Raw genomic sequence first — 18,929 nt, 5'->3', positions numbered from 1 at the left:
ACACCGACACAGCAAGCGATGTTGTGACCTGCAACAAAACTGTGGGCACTGCTCATGAAGTGCACAACGCACTGTCCTGACTTATAATGCAGCCCGATGCTTTCCAACGCTTCACCGTACCAACTCTCACGCTGTCACCAAGGCAGCTGCCTGCACCGGATCCAGGGCACCCCTTGTGATGCTCACACCGACCCAACTTGCACCGCACCCCCGAACTCACTGACGCCGGTGCTTCATCATCGTAGAGCTGATACCTGACGTGGGTGATCTCCCGAATCAATCGGCCCTGTCTCGTAGTAAGGAACCAATGCCTCAACTCCACCGTGATGTCACCTCCCCGGCCACAGTAAGGAATCGTGTCACCTCCCCTGTGGTTGTAAGGAACCAACGCCACCCGGTATCAACGAAGCATCACCTCCCCGACGCCGTGCAACGTCTTTGTTTTCATCGTTTACAAAGGTACTGTTCTTTGGGGCCCATGTGACTCCGGGCCCAACGCCGAGCACCTCTCAGTTGCCGCCACAGTTTGGGACTTTCAGCTGTTACTACGTCGTAATGGCCCTCGGTGGAGCTATTTGTTGCTGTAAGCTTTATTTTTTATGAATAACCTATTTTTAATGATATCTTGATATATGTATGGTGGATTTTGTCTTGTTTTGTTTAGATAAAGAGTTCCTATTTTTCTAAACTGGTGTGGCGTCCATTTGTAGTATTTTCCCTGTGTTACTGTATGTGTGCACAAATGCTTTACATGCTGCCTCTGAAATAAGCCTCTCTACTCATACCAAGCTACCAAGGGGGTGAGCAAGGATTATCTAGGGGGATAACTCCCTTACCCTGTCCAGAAGCAAGGGTGCCTACTTGGACAAAGGTGCAAGCCATTGCCAACTAAAACCCCCCATTTCTCACATGAATTAAATACCAAAGTGGGAGTTTAATTTGTAAAGCAAAAAATAAATTGCCTTGGAAAATTTCTCCCAGAGTGTGGGGGTCTTTTTTCTTATTTTCTCTTCAGAACAGCCAGGCTCTCCCGGTGGCACCGAAGAGAACAAGCATCTACAATGCAATAGGTCTCGCATTTATGCGATTTTTAGCTATTGGCATTGTGAATGACAATGCCTTTCATTTATGTTTTGGTTTTTAAAACATAAATAAAAAGTATTATTTACAATGCCAACAGCTTAAACTCTTGCAAATGTGTGACCTATTGCATTCCAAATGCTTGTTTAGAAGTGTGTGTGTGGGGGGGGGCGGGGGTGGCAAACAGAAGGTAGCAGAAAGAACTCAGACGGTGACAGTGTGGGGAAGCAAAATTGAGGGTGCAGGTGTGGGAAAGCAAAAATTATGGAGCGATGGAAGAAGTGCCATGGGGGGCATAAGGAAGCAAATGATAGACAGAACAATATGGCGAGCAGGGGTAGAAAATACAATGAGCGAGAGCAATGTTAAGCTGGGGGTCAAAGAACATACCTTAACAGGTAATCTGAGCCAAGGAGCAAAGCTCAGTGAGCTGCCACTTTGGTGCTGGAGAACTGCTCAGTAATGCGCTCCAATACCTTCCAGTCGGGTTCGCAGTTGCAGAAGAGTGCGTCCAAAGAGACATTTGCAGCCAAAGAGGTTCTTTCTTTTTTGGATCCATTTCACAGAGGAACAAATTGAGAAAGAGAGTAAGAGCCCTTTGTTGAAGTCATGGTTTTTAGCAAGTGAGTGGAGGGGCAAACCTAAGGCATATTCATGATTAACAATAATGTATATTCAGAAAATAAACATGCCAGATCTAGCAGAATTTACATCACACACCTTTGACCTCCGTAAGGCATCGCTGTGTTGGCCCCTTCTGTCTCCCATGGACACTGCCAGTTTGCGAGTCAAACAAGCTGGTGGTCACAGCTGCACATGAAAGACCATCCTGCCCTCCTGCAGTAAGAGAAACTCATTAAAGAAAATAGTGCTTACAGACTAAATAAGACGTACTGTGTAACAACCGAAGTAAAAGGACCAGTCCTCATGGAAGGTTACAAATGAAGGCAAGGAGGTACTATGGAGGGACGAACAAGCCTAATAAAGAATCCGAAGCCAACATTTACGAAGGACAATGACACAAGCTAATGACAAATAAGGGCAGAGAGTGGGCGGAGCTTCAAGTACATACTCCAATACAGCATGCCTCGCAGAACAGCGCATGCGCTGCCCAGGCTCAACCTAAAAAAAGGCCATCAGCTCTAAATAGTCAACACTGCTGGTTCCTCAGTTTTAGATTTCCATGACCTGAAGCACTGTGAATGGAAAACATTGGCATACAGGTTGTCAGGCAGACAGATCATAAAAAAGGAACAGCATTCCCCGGAAAAAGATAGGTCCACACCAAATATCCACTGAAGCCAGAAGTCAAGCGTGACACAAAAACTATCTTAACAGAATTACAATATGAAGGAGTGATTGTGCCCTGTTCCCTGTCACTGAACCATGAATATACCCCATTTTCCAGCTCTTGTCCAGTCAATAAACCAGGCAATTCATACTATCTAGTAATTTACTAAAGAAAACTGAACACCCATACGCGCATGCAGAAGGTGTAGGATGCCCACAGTACTGTGCTTTCGGTGAACATAGTATAAAAAAATTGCACAGCTCTGGGCATGACAAGCAGCTTTTTCAGTTGAAATATAGTATTGGAGCCACAATACTTAACAGACTTTACTTTTGATGGCTGTATCCAGCATTTATACACGCAATGAAGTTTATGAGACTATCGAGACTCCTGCAGAAGTGTCTTAAATTAACATTTAGGAAGGGCAGAGAGAATAATAACAATTCTAGCCAGTTAGGATATAAAATAGACTTAAAAAATCAAAATTTGCATTCTTTGTCGTGATCTTTTTCAGATAGAGTTTATTGAGTTTGTACATACAGCCAGGGTCGAACTTGAACAGAAACAAGGCAGAGGCACAAAATAAAAGTGGCCCCCATTAGTGTACTAGAAAGCTAAGACAGAGGGCCAGTTCTGAATTTGTAAAGACATATTTTATAAGTGTTTTGCAAAGTATGAAAGCCTGCATGGATTTGAGTTTGCTTTAATGTCAGTGTATTCAACTTTAAAAATCAATCTAACAGACTGTACAACAGACTCACAGACTGACTTGTCAGACCAGTCCATTGGGCACTGCCAGACCAGCCCTGCACACAGCAGAATATTAAAGCGGCCTACATTAAACAGCTTTGCATACATTTTTGCAATGAATTAGACAACGCTTTGGTTTCTAATTGTACAGTAGAGGTTGCACATTTAGGGTTTATTTATGAGAGCCCTGCGTCCCTGCATCGCTTTTGCACCAAGTAAAGTGGGACATGAATGACCAAGGGCTCTCAATTTGATTTATGAAGTTACTCAAAGCCACCCTGCATCGCCTTGAGGGGCTGTGTCACTTTAGTCTGCACACTGTAGTCATGCCATGGGCATTCCAGTGGGTTTGCCATGCAACGCCCATAGAATTTGATGACTTTTCAGATTTACAAAATCATGTAAACTTGGCGAAGCACCAAATCAGTACACCTTCCAAGGTGAGGTGTAACGAGGAGAAATATGTTTATTTCTCCTTGTTTTGTCCTCTTTCCATGTGTGCTATATGAAGCACACGTGGATAGAGAAAAATGTCTCTTAGGATTGTTTCTGTGCAGGAAGGTGCCCCCTCCTGCACAACAATGCTGCATGCAAGGGAGGCACCCTTGCGCCATGGGTGAAAGGACAGGAGTGCGTTGTATAGCTTAAATAGGGTGCATTCTTGCACTTTCACTTTGACGTAGGGCAGCTCAGCAGGGTACCTTGCTGTGTTGTACTATGCCAAAATCCCTTTAGTGAGCCCCTTAGTGTACATACCTTCAAAAAGAAGAAATTTAAGACCATGATTGTAAAGATGGAAGGGAAAAGTGATGGTGTATGTGCTTGAGCATTATACCGCGGAAGTGAACATAAATGTAACCCAGTATCACATGTTAATGAGAGCAACTGTTAATAAACACACATTTTGCGTAGTTACTAGTACAGTGCAAAATCCAAATTGAAGTTCAACTAAACAGTATAACGAAACTAACTGGCATGAGAAATGCACGGTAAACTGCATCATAGAGTGCATGTTACTATTACTTTACACAAGAAACAGCTCTGCTAATAGATAAGGCCTTGTGGAGGTGCTTTTACCTTCCTGCACAAATGTAACACCTTGCATTGTGAATTTGGCTGAGTGTCTTTTTTTTTTAAACCAAAAACACAAACAACAATACCATGACATAAACCACATATGCAAATGCCCAAATGCCATTTATTATCATTGAAACAGAAAGGGAGTGACATCATGACCTCATTGAGGCTTCATCTCTCGTACGTCATAGGCCCTGCCCACACTCAACAATGCTAAGCAGGGATTTTCACAGATCGCTTTATCAAAAGTTTAAATCCACATATGCGGGTGAGATAGTAGCTGACATTCAGTCTGAGACACTTGCTGCCCTAATGAAGTCCCTATATAGGGACAAAACTCATTGGCTGGGTCTGTCCAAAAAAGATTGGGAATTGGTTTAAGAATAAAGAATATTTTAAAAACTTCCAGCACTTAGAGAACAAATTCTTACAACAAAGATAGATTTTGATTAGACCTCCTGATTATAAGTGATTACAGCTTAAATGCCATGGACATTTGCATGAATTATGTGATATGTTACCCTCCCACAAAATAGTTTTCTAGAAGTTGGTTTGAGTTTTGTGGGCAGTCAAAATCTTGGGTGAAGGCACAAGGACAAGAGAATTTGGAACACTGACCGGTGCAGTCTTGAGAAACACTACTGCCGCCCATTTGTGTAATATTGTAATTTACACATTCAGGTGAAAATGATGCCAATTTCGGTTTTCCAGCTGAGGAGGAGGAACATGGCGGCCGCCAGCTAAATGGCCGCAGCTCGGCTCCTCAGGATGCAACAACGTTAACGGCGATCCTGATTGTGTAGCGGTTCTGTTCGTCACCTGATCTGCAGGATGTGCGGCGTGACATGCTGCGAAACGAGATGATTCCAGAGAAACAAAAAAATGAAAAGATACGGAGGTTTTGCGGCGGAGTGCAGTGTTTCAGCTTCGGCTCTAGCGGAGGACCCAGTGAGTAGGCCTGGTGTGCGCGGTGGGCGGAGGCAGCCCAAGCACGGAGGAGACGCGACTCGGCTCTGTTTCTGTTCCGAGTCCCGTGGATCGGAGAAGGAGGTGTATACAACTGACGAGCCGGTGGGTGCAGCGTTTCTGGCATAAGTATCAGCATAAGCTTATCGTCGCTAAAATTTCCAATTGCCGTGAAGGCTAAAGAAACCCCCGTGGAGGGGCATCATCGGAGGTATATTTTTAAGTATTCTTCGGGGAATGCCTGCCAAAGTGGAGTGAATTATCTGAATTTATCCACTACGGAAAATATCACGGTCCCACAGCAAGGAGGGGGAGCTTCTGGGGGTACAGGCAGATGGATGGATGGTGACACTTGTAAACCTGTGGGGCCTGAGGCGCGGGGGGGGGGGGGGCGGTCAAACCAGTAAAAGTGGAGGATATAGTGCCGCAGACTGAAGTTCCCGCTCAGGCACAGAACACAAAGGTTAATAGGTACGCCCTTAGAGCCAGACTGACACAAGACCCTCTGCATGAAAATGTTGGGTACCCTACTCGAATATCCCCTCCTATCTCTGTTGTCAGATCAAATAATAAGCGAGGCAAGGGTAAAGCCTGCAGCTCTGACGAAGGTTTAGAGGAGTCTGGGTTAGGAACTAAAAAAAAAAGTTACAGGTCTAAACAGAAGGAAGGCGAAAGCTAAGAAGTGTGTTCCACCATACACAAAAGTTACACCTTCTCTGAAAACATACTACAAAGTTATGGGCACCAGCACCTCCCAGACATCATCTAAATCATCAGAACCGTTAAAACCACTGACATCCTCACCCCCACCTGCACCTCAAAAAATTGTCGTTAAGCAGAGCACAGTGGACCAAAGAAAACTTACTCCACTGGAGGGGAGTTTAGAAAATAGGAGAAAATCTGCGAAAGTACTTACGAAAAATTCCCCCAACGACAAGGTTGAAAATGAGGTCGTTTTGAGTGTACATCCGGATGTTAGTTTGTCAAATAAGTACTCCGCACTGGTAAACCGTAACTCCGAAGAAGGGGGTATCCCTCAATCATATCATCCGCCTCTTGAACAGCTCGAGAAGCAGGGAAATCCAATATATATCAGTAAACCGGGTGTTACTAACCCAGATGTAACCTCTTCTACCTTAGCAGATATTCTCCTGACTATGAAAGAGGAAATAACGAACAGATTCACTGTTTCGGAAAACAATCAAGCAGAGTTGGCTAGTCGTTTCGCAACATCCGAAGCAAACCAGGCAGCTATCCAGGCCTCGTGTGAAGATTTAGCTAAGAGACTGGACGATGTTACTTTAAGAACAGAGGCATTGGAAAAGGAAATGCCGCTGATAAGGGATTCTTTGCACACCACTGATGTAGTGGTTGCGAAGTTAAGTGCACAAAATCGAGAGCTAAAAGAAGACATCGAAAAGTTAGAGAATCATTCTCGACGGAACAACTTAAAATTACTTAATGTGCCCGAAGCTCTGGAAGGGACAGACCTGAAGGGGTTTGTGATTACGCTGATGAAGGGAACTGTTTTGAAAGGAGATGAGACGGTGGACCTAGTACGGGAAATCCAGAGGGTGCACCGAGACCCCTTTCGAAGGAATCCTGCTAGGCAGAAACCGCGGAAAAGTTTGGTCAATTTTCTGTCTTACACAGTGAAAGAGCAGATCCTCTCGTTGGCCTTGAAGGAAAAATCAATTTCTTTTAACAGTTCCAACCCCTTTAACTTTCAAATAAGGTCCAATATCTCCCATGTGACAGTGGGAGCTTGGGAAAAGGTTGGATGAGTTGAATGGATTGGGTATAAGGGCACAATGAAAGTTTCCTGCACACCTCAGGGTGATGTGGAACAACCACATGCATCTGGTAAAATCAGGGGAAGAGGCAGACACTTTAATTCTGAAGATCAGGAAAGAGCAGGGATCAAAGTGCGGTGAATAGAGATCTATCCTGTTTCTCTCGTACTTCTATTTTTCTCTTTCTATGTCATTTAGGTTGGTCGACTAGATGCACTAACAGCATGATAGAGCGATAAATTTCAGGATCACACACACTTTAAATGAAATTAAATATTGCATCCTGGAGAGGGAGTTGAGCTAAATAGGCTTTGCCTATTGGAAGGGAGGGTTCCTCATGGGGGGGAAGGGCACAGGGGAAGATGGCAAGGGGGGGGATTAGAGGGGGAGCACTTGGATGGAGAGCATAGGGAAAAAATCAAAAAATATACTCATCTCACTAGAATCAAGAATTTAAGCCCGATAGGAAATAGAAGGAATGATGGGAGACCAAAGTGTGGGGAGTAAACAGACCATTTTCACTACCTGGAACGTCAATGGAATGCGGTGTCCCCGCAGGCAGAGATTAATTCTCAAATATCTGGAACTGTCGAGAGCTCAGATTTGCTTATTACAGGAGACGCACCTAAGCTTAATCGATCAGTATTTTCTAGGACTAAATGGATAAAATATTTTGAGGTATCACAACAGACAGCGAAACAGTCCTCTTGTGTAATACTCTGAAAACGGCTGTGAACAGTTTGGGAAGTGTATTTATTTTCACCTAGGTGGCCCAGTCTTGGAAGGCAATCATGTTTAAGGCCATTGTGGCTTTAGCCAAGAGAGAAGTACACACTAGCCAAGCCACCATTTTTCTTCCCTTCCACTGAGATGCAAATGGCAGCCATTGGGTTAGTGCTCTATTAGCTGGGAATGTGCAGTAGGAAGGGTCGGTATGCACCCATAGCAGGTGCACCCACGACACCCTGAAGGCACTCCAGAAGCCAGTCTCTTTGTGCCCATCCACACACCAGCTCTGCATCGCACCGGCGATGCAGCCAGTTTAACACCAGAAAGGTTTGAGGAGTTAAAGGCAAGCAATCCAATATGCTTAGTCTATTCTGCTGCTATGCTACTCGAGATTAGAGACATTGTATGTCTATCTGTAGTCTCCATTTGGTAAATCAGAATAATACATCTTTTATTGATGATCCATATTCTGTCAGCAGCAGCCTAAGAAGAGGTTGCATATGAAACTTACAAATGGTTTCCCATTTCAATGCAACCTCATTAATGCACGTTCACTGGCCAAACATGCTGCCAACATCTGCGAGTTGCTATTAGATCAGTAAGTTAACGTGTTATTTAGAATAGAGTGCTGAACAAAGGACTCGTCTCACCCTAATGTGGCTTAAGCCTGTTCAGCAGGCTATAAAACCGCACAACTCTCTAGGGTTGGTAGAGCTGGAGGTGCCCCAGCTATTCTCCATGATGAGGATCCTGATCTAAAACAAGTCAAGGTAGGTGGTCTCTCTGGGGCGCACATTTTGAGTTATACCAGTTATACCCGATAAAACACCACCAAAGGGAACATTGTCTTTTCATTAGAAACCAGAAAACACTGGTCTTGCTGAATATTTGTTGCTTTAGTGCCGTCTGGATTCAAAACAGAAAAAGTGGAGCACTGTATCTCAATATACCGCTAAGCAATTTTCTCTGTTTGATACTTCTGCTATGACCAACTCAGGCCATGGTATGCCCTTTGAACCTTCAACAAAGTCCCCGAAACTTACTGCCACTCCTATTTGGAAGCATGGCTCAAATGATTTGCTTAAGCTCACTGTTCTCTATATGTTGCTGTGTAGCGCTCAGCAGATCCATAGATAAATTCTTTGAAGGGTCTCAGTGAGGACAAACAAAGATTCGTACCCTCGTTTCCTTCACTGACAGTGGTACTAAGCTTTGCACTCTGAAAACTCAGGTATAAAGATTGTGGCAACAAATATCACTTTGCAGACCGATGCCTCTAGAACCAATGTCCTGTACCCAGTACTCACTTTCTTAGTTTTAGATGGTGATCGTCTAAAAACCATTTCTTTTTGGAGCCATATTTCCTCATACAAAATTACATGGTCCTTATCATGAACAATTTCAGCGATCATGCAGAGCCCAGGAGAGGCCTATGTTCTAGTGTTTTGAAGCGGTACTGCCTACAGCACATACAATGACACATAGGGGCATATTTATGAGGAAGTGGCGGAGCATGGTGTTGGCCTCATTGGCTTAACGTGGTGCTCCGCCACTTCTGAAAAGCAGGGCTACCCTATACTTACAAGGATACGGTGCAGCCCTGCGTTTCACCCTGGTACTGGAGCTAATTTAGCCACCTAGCGCCAACACAGACACAGGGGAAGATGGTTTACGTGCAGGAAGGTCTCGCTTCCTGCACATAAACAATCTTTAAATGGCATTTTGTAACTAATTAATACAGCACACATAGTAGGTTACAAAACGTCATTTGTTTAAAATGATTGTTTATGTGGAGGAAGGGACACCTTCCTGCACATAAACAATCATTTGCATTTTGCTGTTTCCATGTGTGCTACACAACGCAGCACCCATGGAAACAACAATAACAGGGAAAAATTCATAATTTCTTCTGATTGCGCCAGGTAAGACCAGGTTTTCGATCATCTTAATTTTGGCGCTGCCCCATATATACGACACTCTTGTAAAAATGAGGCAGCATTAAAATCAATGAGTATTGCGGTGGAACGCCCACCACAACACCCATTGCCAGCCCCCTTCACGGTTAAGTATAGCTTGAAAGGTTGCCTTATTTACAAGGCAGCATTAAGCCACATTAAGTGCTTAAGGCTGCCTTGTATATAAGGTGAAACTCCTATCGCCACCTCCAAGTTGTGAAAAGTGAAGTTCTGGTGGCGATAGGGGCTTCTAAATATGCCCCATTATTTCTACAAGTCAGTGTAAGAACTACAGGCAATACAGCTCAGAATCATTTAGGGATAGGCATAGCACACTTTCAGCAAAAACCTTGTACATGGACTAGTTCAGAGCCGGCTTACTAAAGTATAACATGTTCATGATACAACCCCAGATCACCAAGTAAAATTTTCATTCTTACTGCCGGCATAATAAAATGAAGCTGGGAACCTGTGCTTCTGAAACAAGGCCTGACGCTTAACAAAATCACCTGTACAAAACTACGCCAATGTATTTAAGGTAGTCATAGGGCTGTGCGCTTGTTTTTTTCACCAAGACAGAAAATGCACTAAAACAGTGATCACTTGAAGGAGAACATTCCCCACACTGCTTTTAATTAAACAAAGGCTCACATGTGTGATAGAAATCAATTCTTAGCGATTCCTGTATTAATATTCAAATAAACATAAAATACCATAGGCGTGGTCCAACAATGCAAAATAAACTTCATTCATGATTTGAGCTCCACAGGTAAATGTCTCAACCTATCCAACAAGTCATGACATTTCTTTACTACCGTTGCTGTTTCTTAATACAGCAAAAGAGCTGGCTATCACCAAATGCCCTTAAGCTAACACTATGCACATTCATTTATAAGCAGACTTCTCCCACATGACCATGTAGAGCAGGAATACACTCAGATTACCACATTTTTAGCCTAGTCCTTTTTTGGTATCTCAAGATAAAGAACAGGACAAAGTGATACTGTTTTGCAATAACTGAGAACCACACACTATATATCACATGTCCCATGAAAAAAATCTTCACACCATTAATCTTTTCTCTCCTGCAATCAAATCTTAATGATGTGCAATCATATCAGCTGTCATGTTCTTACTAAACATGGTGGGACTGGACTGCTAGATAGAGGAGTTTGAATGTTGGGAAATTAGAGTGGCAGGGAAGTGGGGGAGTAATGAAAAGTTACTTTTAAGAGCATATCTAAAGAAAACGTACAGAGAAAGGATTTAGGAGCAGGAATGAAGGGAGAACTGTCAATAGGAATGAACGAAAGAAAAAAATAAGTCACATTCTTTAAAAGCACTGGAAAACATCATGATTTGTTTACAGAGCTAATAAAGAGCAAACACATTTAATTAAATAAAACGAATTTCGTTATGCAGAGACCACAACGAAATTCGTTTTATTTATTTAAATGTTTACTTTCCTCCGTTCATCCATATTCCGGTGTTTACTACCCCCTCCCCTGCCCCTCCCCCACTCCCCCGCCCCGCCTCACCGCCCCACTGAACTCCCTCCACAGGCCGCTACTGATAACAATGCATGCCATTACTCCACAAGTCGAAACAACAACTTGCTGGGGGGGGGGGAGAGGGGGGGGCGGGAGGTGGGGCGCTGGAAGTTGGAATAGTATCATTTACTATTCCAACTCCAGTCTGTGCAACAGTAGGGAATGTGTTGGATTTTAAATCCAACACCTTCTGACCCCTGGAGCAAGTCATTGTTCTGACTTGTGGAGTAATGCATGCGTTGTAATGACCGTGTTGTAATGGCAGGCGGTGTTCCGCATGCGAGGTAAATGATGTTTACCATTACCACTGCATTCCTTACAGTTATTCATCCACTATTGTTTATCGTGTCATCTATCCTCAAGGCAAGAGGAAACTGTCATCATCCAATTCCTTCTTTTATCTTATAGACAGTGAATGATGCATGTATGCGCCTAAAGGGCCTACCTAGTGAAAAAGTAAAACGCTTCTCTTTAAGCCAGTTCAGCATCACTAACAATAACTAGCAATACGTATTTGAGAATGTTCCTTTCGTGGAGATTGTCTCCAATATTTGGCTGTCTTTAACTCGTCTTGTGCTACCTGAGAGAAGTTTACATTCCTGTCTCTTTTAGGTTTGGCCTCAGACATCTCATCAACTTTTTTGTATTGTTAATTTACATTGGGGCTTAGGGCCCGCCATTGCTTACCATTGGCTGGATTCGTTGGCATTGTGACTTGCTTGCTTCATGTCAGCTTCTGCAGCTGTCCTTCCTCTTTTCAGGATTATCCCTCCTCTCTTGTGTCTTTCCACTAATCATTTTTTCTGGCACTACTTTCTTCTTTTTGTTTAAGCACTCTACTAGAGTTGGTGTGTTTTCCAAAAGTATCCCTCATTTTCTTCTCCCCTTCTGGGATCTTCTTTCTCGCCCTCCCTCAGTTGCCATCTTGCTTCCTCTTCACCCACCTTCCTTTGCTTTTTTTGCCTCCCCCTAACTCCTTTGTCTGTTTGTTCACCCCGCCCGCCTGCTGCTGGTCTGTTGTCTGTTTGCTTCTACAGCCCCTTTGCCCACTATCCATTGTCGATGTGTTCCCCATCTCCTCCAGGTCACCTTGTACTGTCCATATAGGGGCATAATATCAAGAAAGGACGATACATCTTGGTTCCAACAAAATCATCTTAAATGTAACTCGGATAAATCTGAGGTTCTTTTTTTTAGATGCCCCCCGGACCCTTGTTGGAAGTCCTGGTGGCCTGTGGATTTGTTTCCTCCCTCCGCCGCCACCTCTGTGGCTAAGAATCTAGGAATAAAAGTGGACAACAGACTTAATTTTAAATCCCAGATTCTGGGTTTAGTTGGGCAGTGTTTTGGTCTTCTAAAAATGCTGAGGAAATTTCTCCCACTTCTGTCCCTTGCCCTCAGGAGGACCACGGTCCAGGCACTGATAGGTTCACGGCTGGACTATGTCAATGTGCTATATTTGGGCCTCCCAGAATATCTTCTGGGAGGCCTCAGAGGTCTAACACTGCAGTTTTTCTTAAATCTCTTCATTGGCTGACTGTACGCAAACGTATTTCCTTTAAGACCCTAACCATGGCATTCAAGGCCCTACATGGTACTGGCGCACGCTATCTTAGGAAAAGAATAGGCTTTTACCTCCCCTCTAGATTGCTACGTTCTGCATCGTTAGCTCTGGCCTCGGTTCCTGCAATTAGGCGAGCCCGTACCGGGGGCCGCTCTTTCAAACGTTTGGCACCCCAACTCTGGAACGAACTGCCTTTGTTTTTGCGGAAGATTGACAGCCTCCTTGCCTTTAGGAAGGAACTTAAAACTTGGCTGTTAGTTCTCCTGTTCTTTTGTCTGCTAGGTCTGATAGCGCCGGGACACTCTGCCCGAGTAGCTGAGCGCTTTATAAAACCCCTCGTAACATAACATAACATTAACGCCGCTTTTATCGGCAGGAAACTGCCACTAAAGCAGCGATAATGGGCTTGATAATATGCCCTTGTGAATTCCCATAGAAGCCCAGGTTCTGGTGTTAACCTGGGCTTCTATGGGAATTCACAAGGGCATATTATCAATCCCATTATCGCCGCTTTAGCGGCAGTTTCCTGCCGATAAAAGCAGCGATAATGTATCGTCCTTTCTTGATAATATGCCCCATAGTTCTTTATTCCGACCTGTCCGTCCTCCATTGTCTATGTGCTTCCCCAGTTCCACCCGCTCATCCTCCATTGTTAGCGTGCTACTCCATCTCCCCAGGGCCATTCCCGGTGTCAGCTTCCAGCCCCATCTACTTCCACCCTTTACTGGCAACGGGCTTCCTCACTCTATCCAGCTGCCCCTCCATAGCCAGCTTGCTGCTCCAGATCTGTTGTCAGCTTGTTTCCCCATACCCTCCCACACACTCTCCATTGTCAACTTGCTGACTAACTCCCTACCGTCCACCCTCCATTGTTCCTTGTCTGCCCCAGTCCCTCCCTTGCACTCTCTGTTGTCAATGTTCTTCCCCATTGTTTTCCTGTGTCTTCTGCCCCATCCATGTCCGTCTCTGTGTTGCTTTGTCCCCAACCCACTCCCCCATTGTTTATTTTGTTTTAAGACCAAAAAAAGCGCATCCGCACTTTTCCCATCATAGCGCTTGTTTACACTTATAGCCTGTATGAACTGCACACCTACAGAATGTTTTTTGCTCAATCTTAGTAAACAGTGGAGCCCACCGTCTTTGCCAGACAGGCTGCCCAGGGGTTCATCAGAGTGGCTTCTGTGCAGACTGTATCACTGTAACAGCCACCCTATAGATCAGATGTAAAGCCCTCTGCCCTTCCTGGCGAAATATAACATGATGGCTCATCCATGCCTGCAGAACACCCTCAAAACTCAATTAAACTTGTATTTATTTATTTACATCGCTCATACAATCAAAATATATTAGGAATATTATAGAGAAGAGGGGACGAGGATAAAGTGATTCAAGACTGAAGCTCCAAGGAAGAGGTGGGTGTTCTGCTGTTTCTGGAATAATCTAAAGGAGGGTTCATTGCAGAGTTGTGAGGAAGGGAATTCCCAAAGGATGGGCCATATTAATGCAGAGATATTCCCAAAAACCACTTCCATCTGATGGGGGTAGTTTGAGACTCTGGTCAGCGGCTGGCTTTAGGGTCTGATGGACTGTATAGAACGAACCATTTGGTGCGGTTTTTCAGGGCTGAGCTGTGCACATAGTTTGATCTGTAAATGAATGAGTACCAGCACCCAAGGTTCTGCTCAGAAGCCCGCAGTCTGCACTATAAAATGTTGCCACTCTGAATACCAATCATATTTTATAGAGACAAGGGAACCCAATATAGGTGGTCACGGACCTTTGGGTGCAAAGTATTTAATAGAAACAACAGTCCCTCCCACAAACATAATGTGAGAAAATATTTAGAGAGATACAATATCTATATGAGGTTTTCCAACGGGACAAAATCTTTTAATATGACTTCATTAAAACAAAAACATTCAAGTGGGTTCACATACACCATAAACGACTGAAGGTGCAGGCATTTACATTAGCTTGGCTGGAAACACAGGGGCATATTACCAAGGGCAAGTATCGCCGCTTTTTCGGCGAATTGTGCCGAGAAAGCGGCGATACTGCTAGAGCCCTATTAACAAGGGCATTTTAAAGCCTGGCGCAAGCCCACTTTGCATGTCGGCGATAAACATCGCTAATGACATGCAAAGTGGGTGTTCCCACGTCCAACCACATGTAAAATGTGGTTGGAGGTGGGAACACCCTATTACCTTGGCAGGCGTTGGGAGAGGGAGACCTGCGATAAACTCGTTTATCGCAGGTCTCCCAACGCCTGCTCTGACCAGGTGTTAGGGCATTGATAACATGGGGGAGTGGATCATAACGCTGATTCCACTCCCCATATTATCAAGGCACACATTAGCGCATGAAAACAACGTTTGTTTTCATGCGCTAATGTACCATATCGCCGACTATCGCCGGATTTCAATTCGCCTACGTGATGCGCATTGATAATTGCAAGCTAAAACGGTGATGAAATCCGGCAATAGCCGGCGATATGGGGATGTGCATTGTGCGTTTACTAACGCACTTCTTGGTAATATGCCCCACAATTTCTTAATATGCCAAGCAGAATCACATCACAACACCATAGCACATTACAATAGAAAATTTAGCGATTGTGTCAAGATATCAACAGTCAATGACGTTTCGATCCCGGCTTAGAGCAAAGTACTGGGATAAACTTCAGGACATTTAAATAGATGCCTGAGACTAATGCTGCGAACATTAGTGTGCCTTGTAACAACCAGAGACAGTTTTTATAGAACGGACACAGCAGGCATTGACCGCAAGGTAGTAATGGAGGCCGAAAGGGAAGACCCGGGGAAATCGAGAGCAGCTCCTCATTGGATGTGCATGGCACAGAGGAGGCAGTATGGTGAGCGCTGAGACCGAGCTGTGTGACTTGGGCTCATTCTGAGATACTACCTCGTCTGTAGGAAAAGCTTTATGAAGTGTGATTGAAAAACTCTATTGGACTTTCCAGGTTAATGAATACGGTACTGGTGAAGTCATTGACAGAGCTTCCGATGCGAGGTCCTGCATCTTCATCAGGGATGCGGTCGATGAAGAATTGTGATGCGGAAGTCCTGCATCATGGATGTATCACACAGAGGCAGTTCCGAAGCGAAGCGATGTCCTGCATCAGGGATGCATCTCTCAGCGGCGGTTCCAATGTGGAGCTATGCGGAGGCCCTTCGCATAGTGTCGGTTCTGCCCATAAGCAAAAGACCACGGCTGGGCTAACAGAGCACCTTCAGGCCCACTACCAAGGGTTTAGGATTGGGGTGTTACCACTTGGGGGTAAGACTCACAGCAGACATATTCCAGGTGCTGGGTTCAAAGTGATTGGAGCATTTCCTGTACCTGAGCTCTGATCAGGAGACCAGCCCTTGGAGTCAATCTGGTGCAGGTCCAGTCCTTCTCACTTTAGGCAGCAGAGTAGCAGGGTAGCAGAGTAGTAGGTCAGGAGATTAGCAGTCCTTCTTCAACAGAACAGCACATTAGCTCTTCCGAGTGTTCCACAGTTCCAGAGGTGCACTGAAGGGTTTGGTCTGAGGGTCCAACATTTATACTTGGTGCTAGCTTTGAAGTAGGATATAGTTCTGGAGGTTTCCACCCCAGAGGTGTTTGGAATTTCCTGCCTCTCTGCCCTAGCTTTTCTGGGGGCACAAACGACTAGCGGGAAACCTCTTGGTGAGTGTACTGAGGCAGAGCCTTAATGATCAAGTGAAAAATGGCCTATGCTGCCAACACCTATTTCCCCTCAGTCTCACTAGCTGGGAGTAACATACATAGACCAACTGCGTGCTACACCTAGTCATGTGACTACAGACTACAGGCTGCAGGCACTAAATAAGACCGGAAAATGGCAACTTTCTAAATGTGGCATTTCCAGAATTGTGACTTAAAATCCAAAGTTACCATTAAAGAGGGTTTTAAATTACAATTTGTTGGACACCAAACTCTACATATTCGCATTTGCCCCCAATTGAAAGTTATCACTTATTAAATGTAATAAGGTAACCCAATGTTATCCTACGGGAAAGGTTGGCCTTGCAGTAGTGAAAAACGAGTTTAAGCATTTTTCACTACAAGGACATGTAAAAGTTAAAAGTACATGGCCAACTTTTTAAATACATTACAGCCTGAATTATGGGTTGTTTAGAGCTACCCTAGGAGTGACTTACATGTATTAAAAGGGAAGGTTTGGCCTGGCAAAAGGTTCATTTTGCCAAGTTGAGATGACTGTTTAAAACTAAACACACAGGCTGCAATGGCAGACCTAAGACATGTTTAAAGGGCTACTTAAGAGGGTGGCACAATCAGTGCGGCAGGCCCTCTAGTAGCATTTAAATGACAGTCCCTGGGACATGTAGTACTACTTTACTAGGGACTTACAAGTAAATTAAATGTGCCAATTGGCGTAAGCCAATTTTACCATGTTTTTGGACATGCAGCACTGGTTAGTATTGGTAAAGTGCACAGAATTCAAAGGCCAACAAAAACCAGAGCAGTAAAAAGAAAAAAGGTTTGGGAGAAAAACACCCTGAGGCTAACAGATCTATCACTTACCCTCTCTTCTTGAACTCCGCAAAAAGCTGAAGACCTGGCTTTTCAATTAATTAACTGCCAGACCACAGCGCCAGAATCACACATCTGCTAAGCGCCAGAATACCCTTGTGGGTGATAGTGGATTTTTCAAATACACATAACATTACAACCCAATGGATGGAAAAAGAGGGCTGGCTGAAACCTCTCTAAGTAAGCGTATTATGCATATACTTTTAGTAAAAATTAAAGGATCTTGGCTAATGCCAGATGTAAAAAGCAGAGGAGACACAGATTAAGGTCTTCATTATGAGGTCACTGACGCCAGCCCATTTAAGCCGCCATCGCAGCAATCGGTAATGGTTCTGGTAACTCAAGGGAGACAGTAGAGATTGCAAGTGTAACTCTGTAGTTAGTCTGAGGAATGAACGATTACAGGGCAATCGATAATTCTGTGGCTCTCTGCCTGGTAATTCCTCATTACCGTGCTCATCAGAATGTATATGTCACTTGTAATGCATAAGGTAAGGTCTTTGAAGTCGCAGCAGCTAGGGGAACAAGAGAGTTTAGGTCAGCCAGTGAGCCAGGTAAAAAAAAAAAACTCCACACACTTTTGCAACTGAAATTTGTGTACAGCTTATAAAATACTTCACAGCAGGACTGTCTTAACCGGTTATCCTTCTGAAAGCGATTTATCTAAAATTATTGAGTTTGTGATTTAAAAAATATTACTTCCAATATTATGGTAGAAACAGCAAATTCTGTTGTGTAAGAGACAATATTAAAAAAACTTCACTTATTAAAAGTTGTTATATTTTTATGGGCTTTCTTGATAACAAGTATGCCTTGTTTTCTACCTTCTCCTCGTACCCCTGTTTGGGTGTAAATCTGAACATAATGATTTATTTTTCTTGGTGTGAATTTAATTTGCATTCCATTTCCGGGCTAGTGCAAAGAAAAACATGCTCCGTCACTTCTCAGCTTTTCTGCATAAAATGATCAGGGAATCACTAGAATTTCCTAAACATTATTGTGCATTTTATTGCAAATCGAACTCCTGCGGTCAATGCCGAGCACAGCTTTAACAGGAACGCGAGGGGAAATCGTAAAGCCATCTGTCTCCTTTGTAAATAAACACCGAAAGAAATATGGCCAAGCTGAGGCAAGCTCCTCAGCTGCTTCCCTTTGCTTTTAATTATTCATTTCTCATCTATATTATGTCCTTGAATTAATTGCTTGCCGTTCAAAATCGCTTACCATGTGCTCATGATTTTTTTTCACCTTGCTTGTTTTTTGTTTGTTTTTTATTTCAGAGGTTTTGCTGTTCATAATCGCATTTGCTTGCTACTAATTCATTAGCTTGTGTGGGATTTCCTTCTTCTTGTGTTCCTCCCTCCCCTGAAGCATAGATGCCATTGCGTGTGTCCGCCCACTGGTCATTTTTCAGCTGCTATCTTTTTCTTATTGTTTGAGCACCCCATGCAAGTGCATGTGTTTCCCAGCAGTCTCCCCCTGTGATTCTCTTCCCCCGCTGCACTCGTGTTGTCTTCTCTATCTTGCCCCGTGTGCTTCTCCCCTGCCCACTCCCGTTGGTCGTTCGCCCACTTCCTTTTTCTCCCCACTCTACGT

Source organism: Lissotriton vulgaris, chromosome 3_1 (assembly GCF_964263255.1).
Source record: "Lissotriton vulgaris chromosome 3_1, aLisVul1.2, whole genome shotgun sequence".
NCBI classification, from domain to species: domain Eukaryota; kingdom Metazoa; phylum Chordata; class Amphibia; order Caudata; family Salamandridae; genus Lissotriton; species Lissotriton vulgaris.
This window is presented reverse-complemented; position numbering follows the sequence as displayed.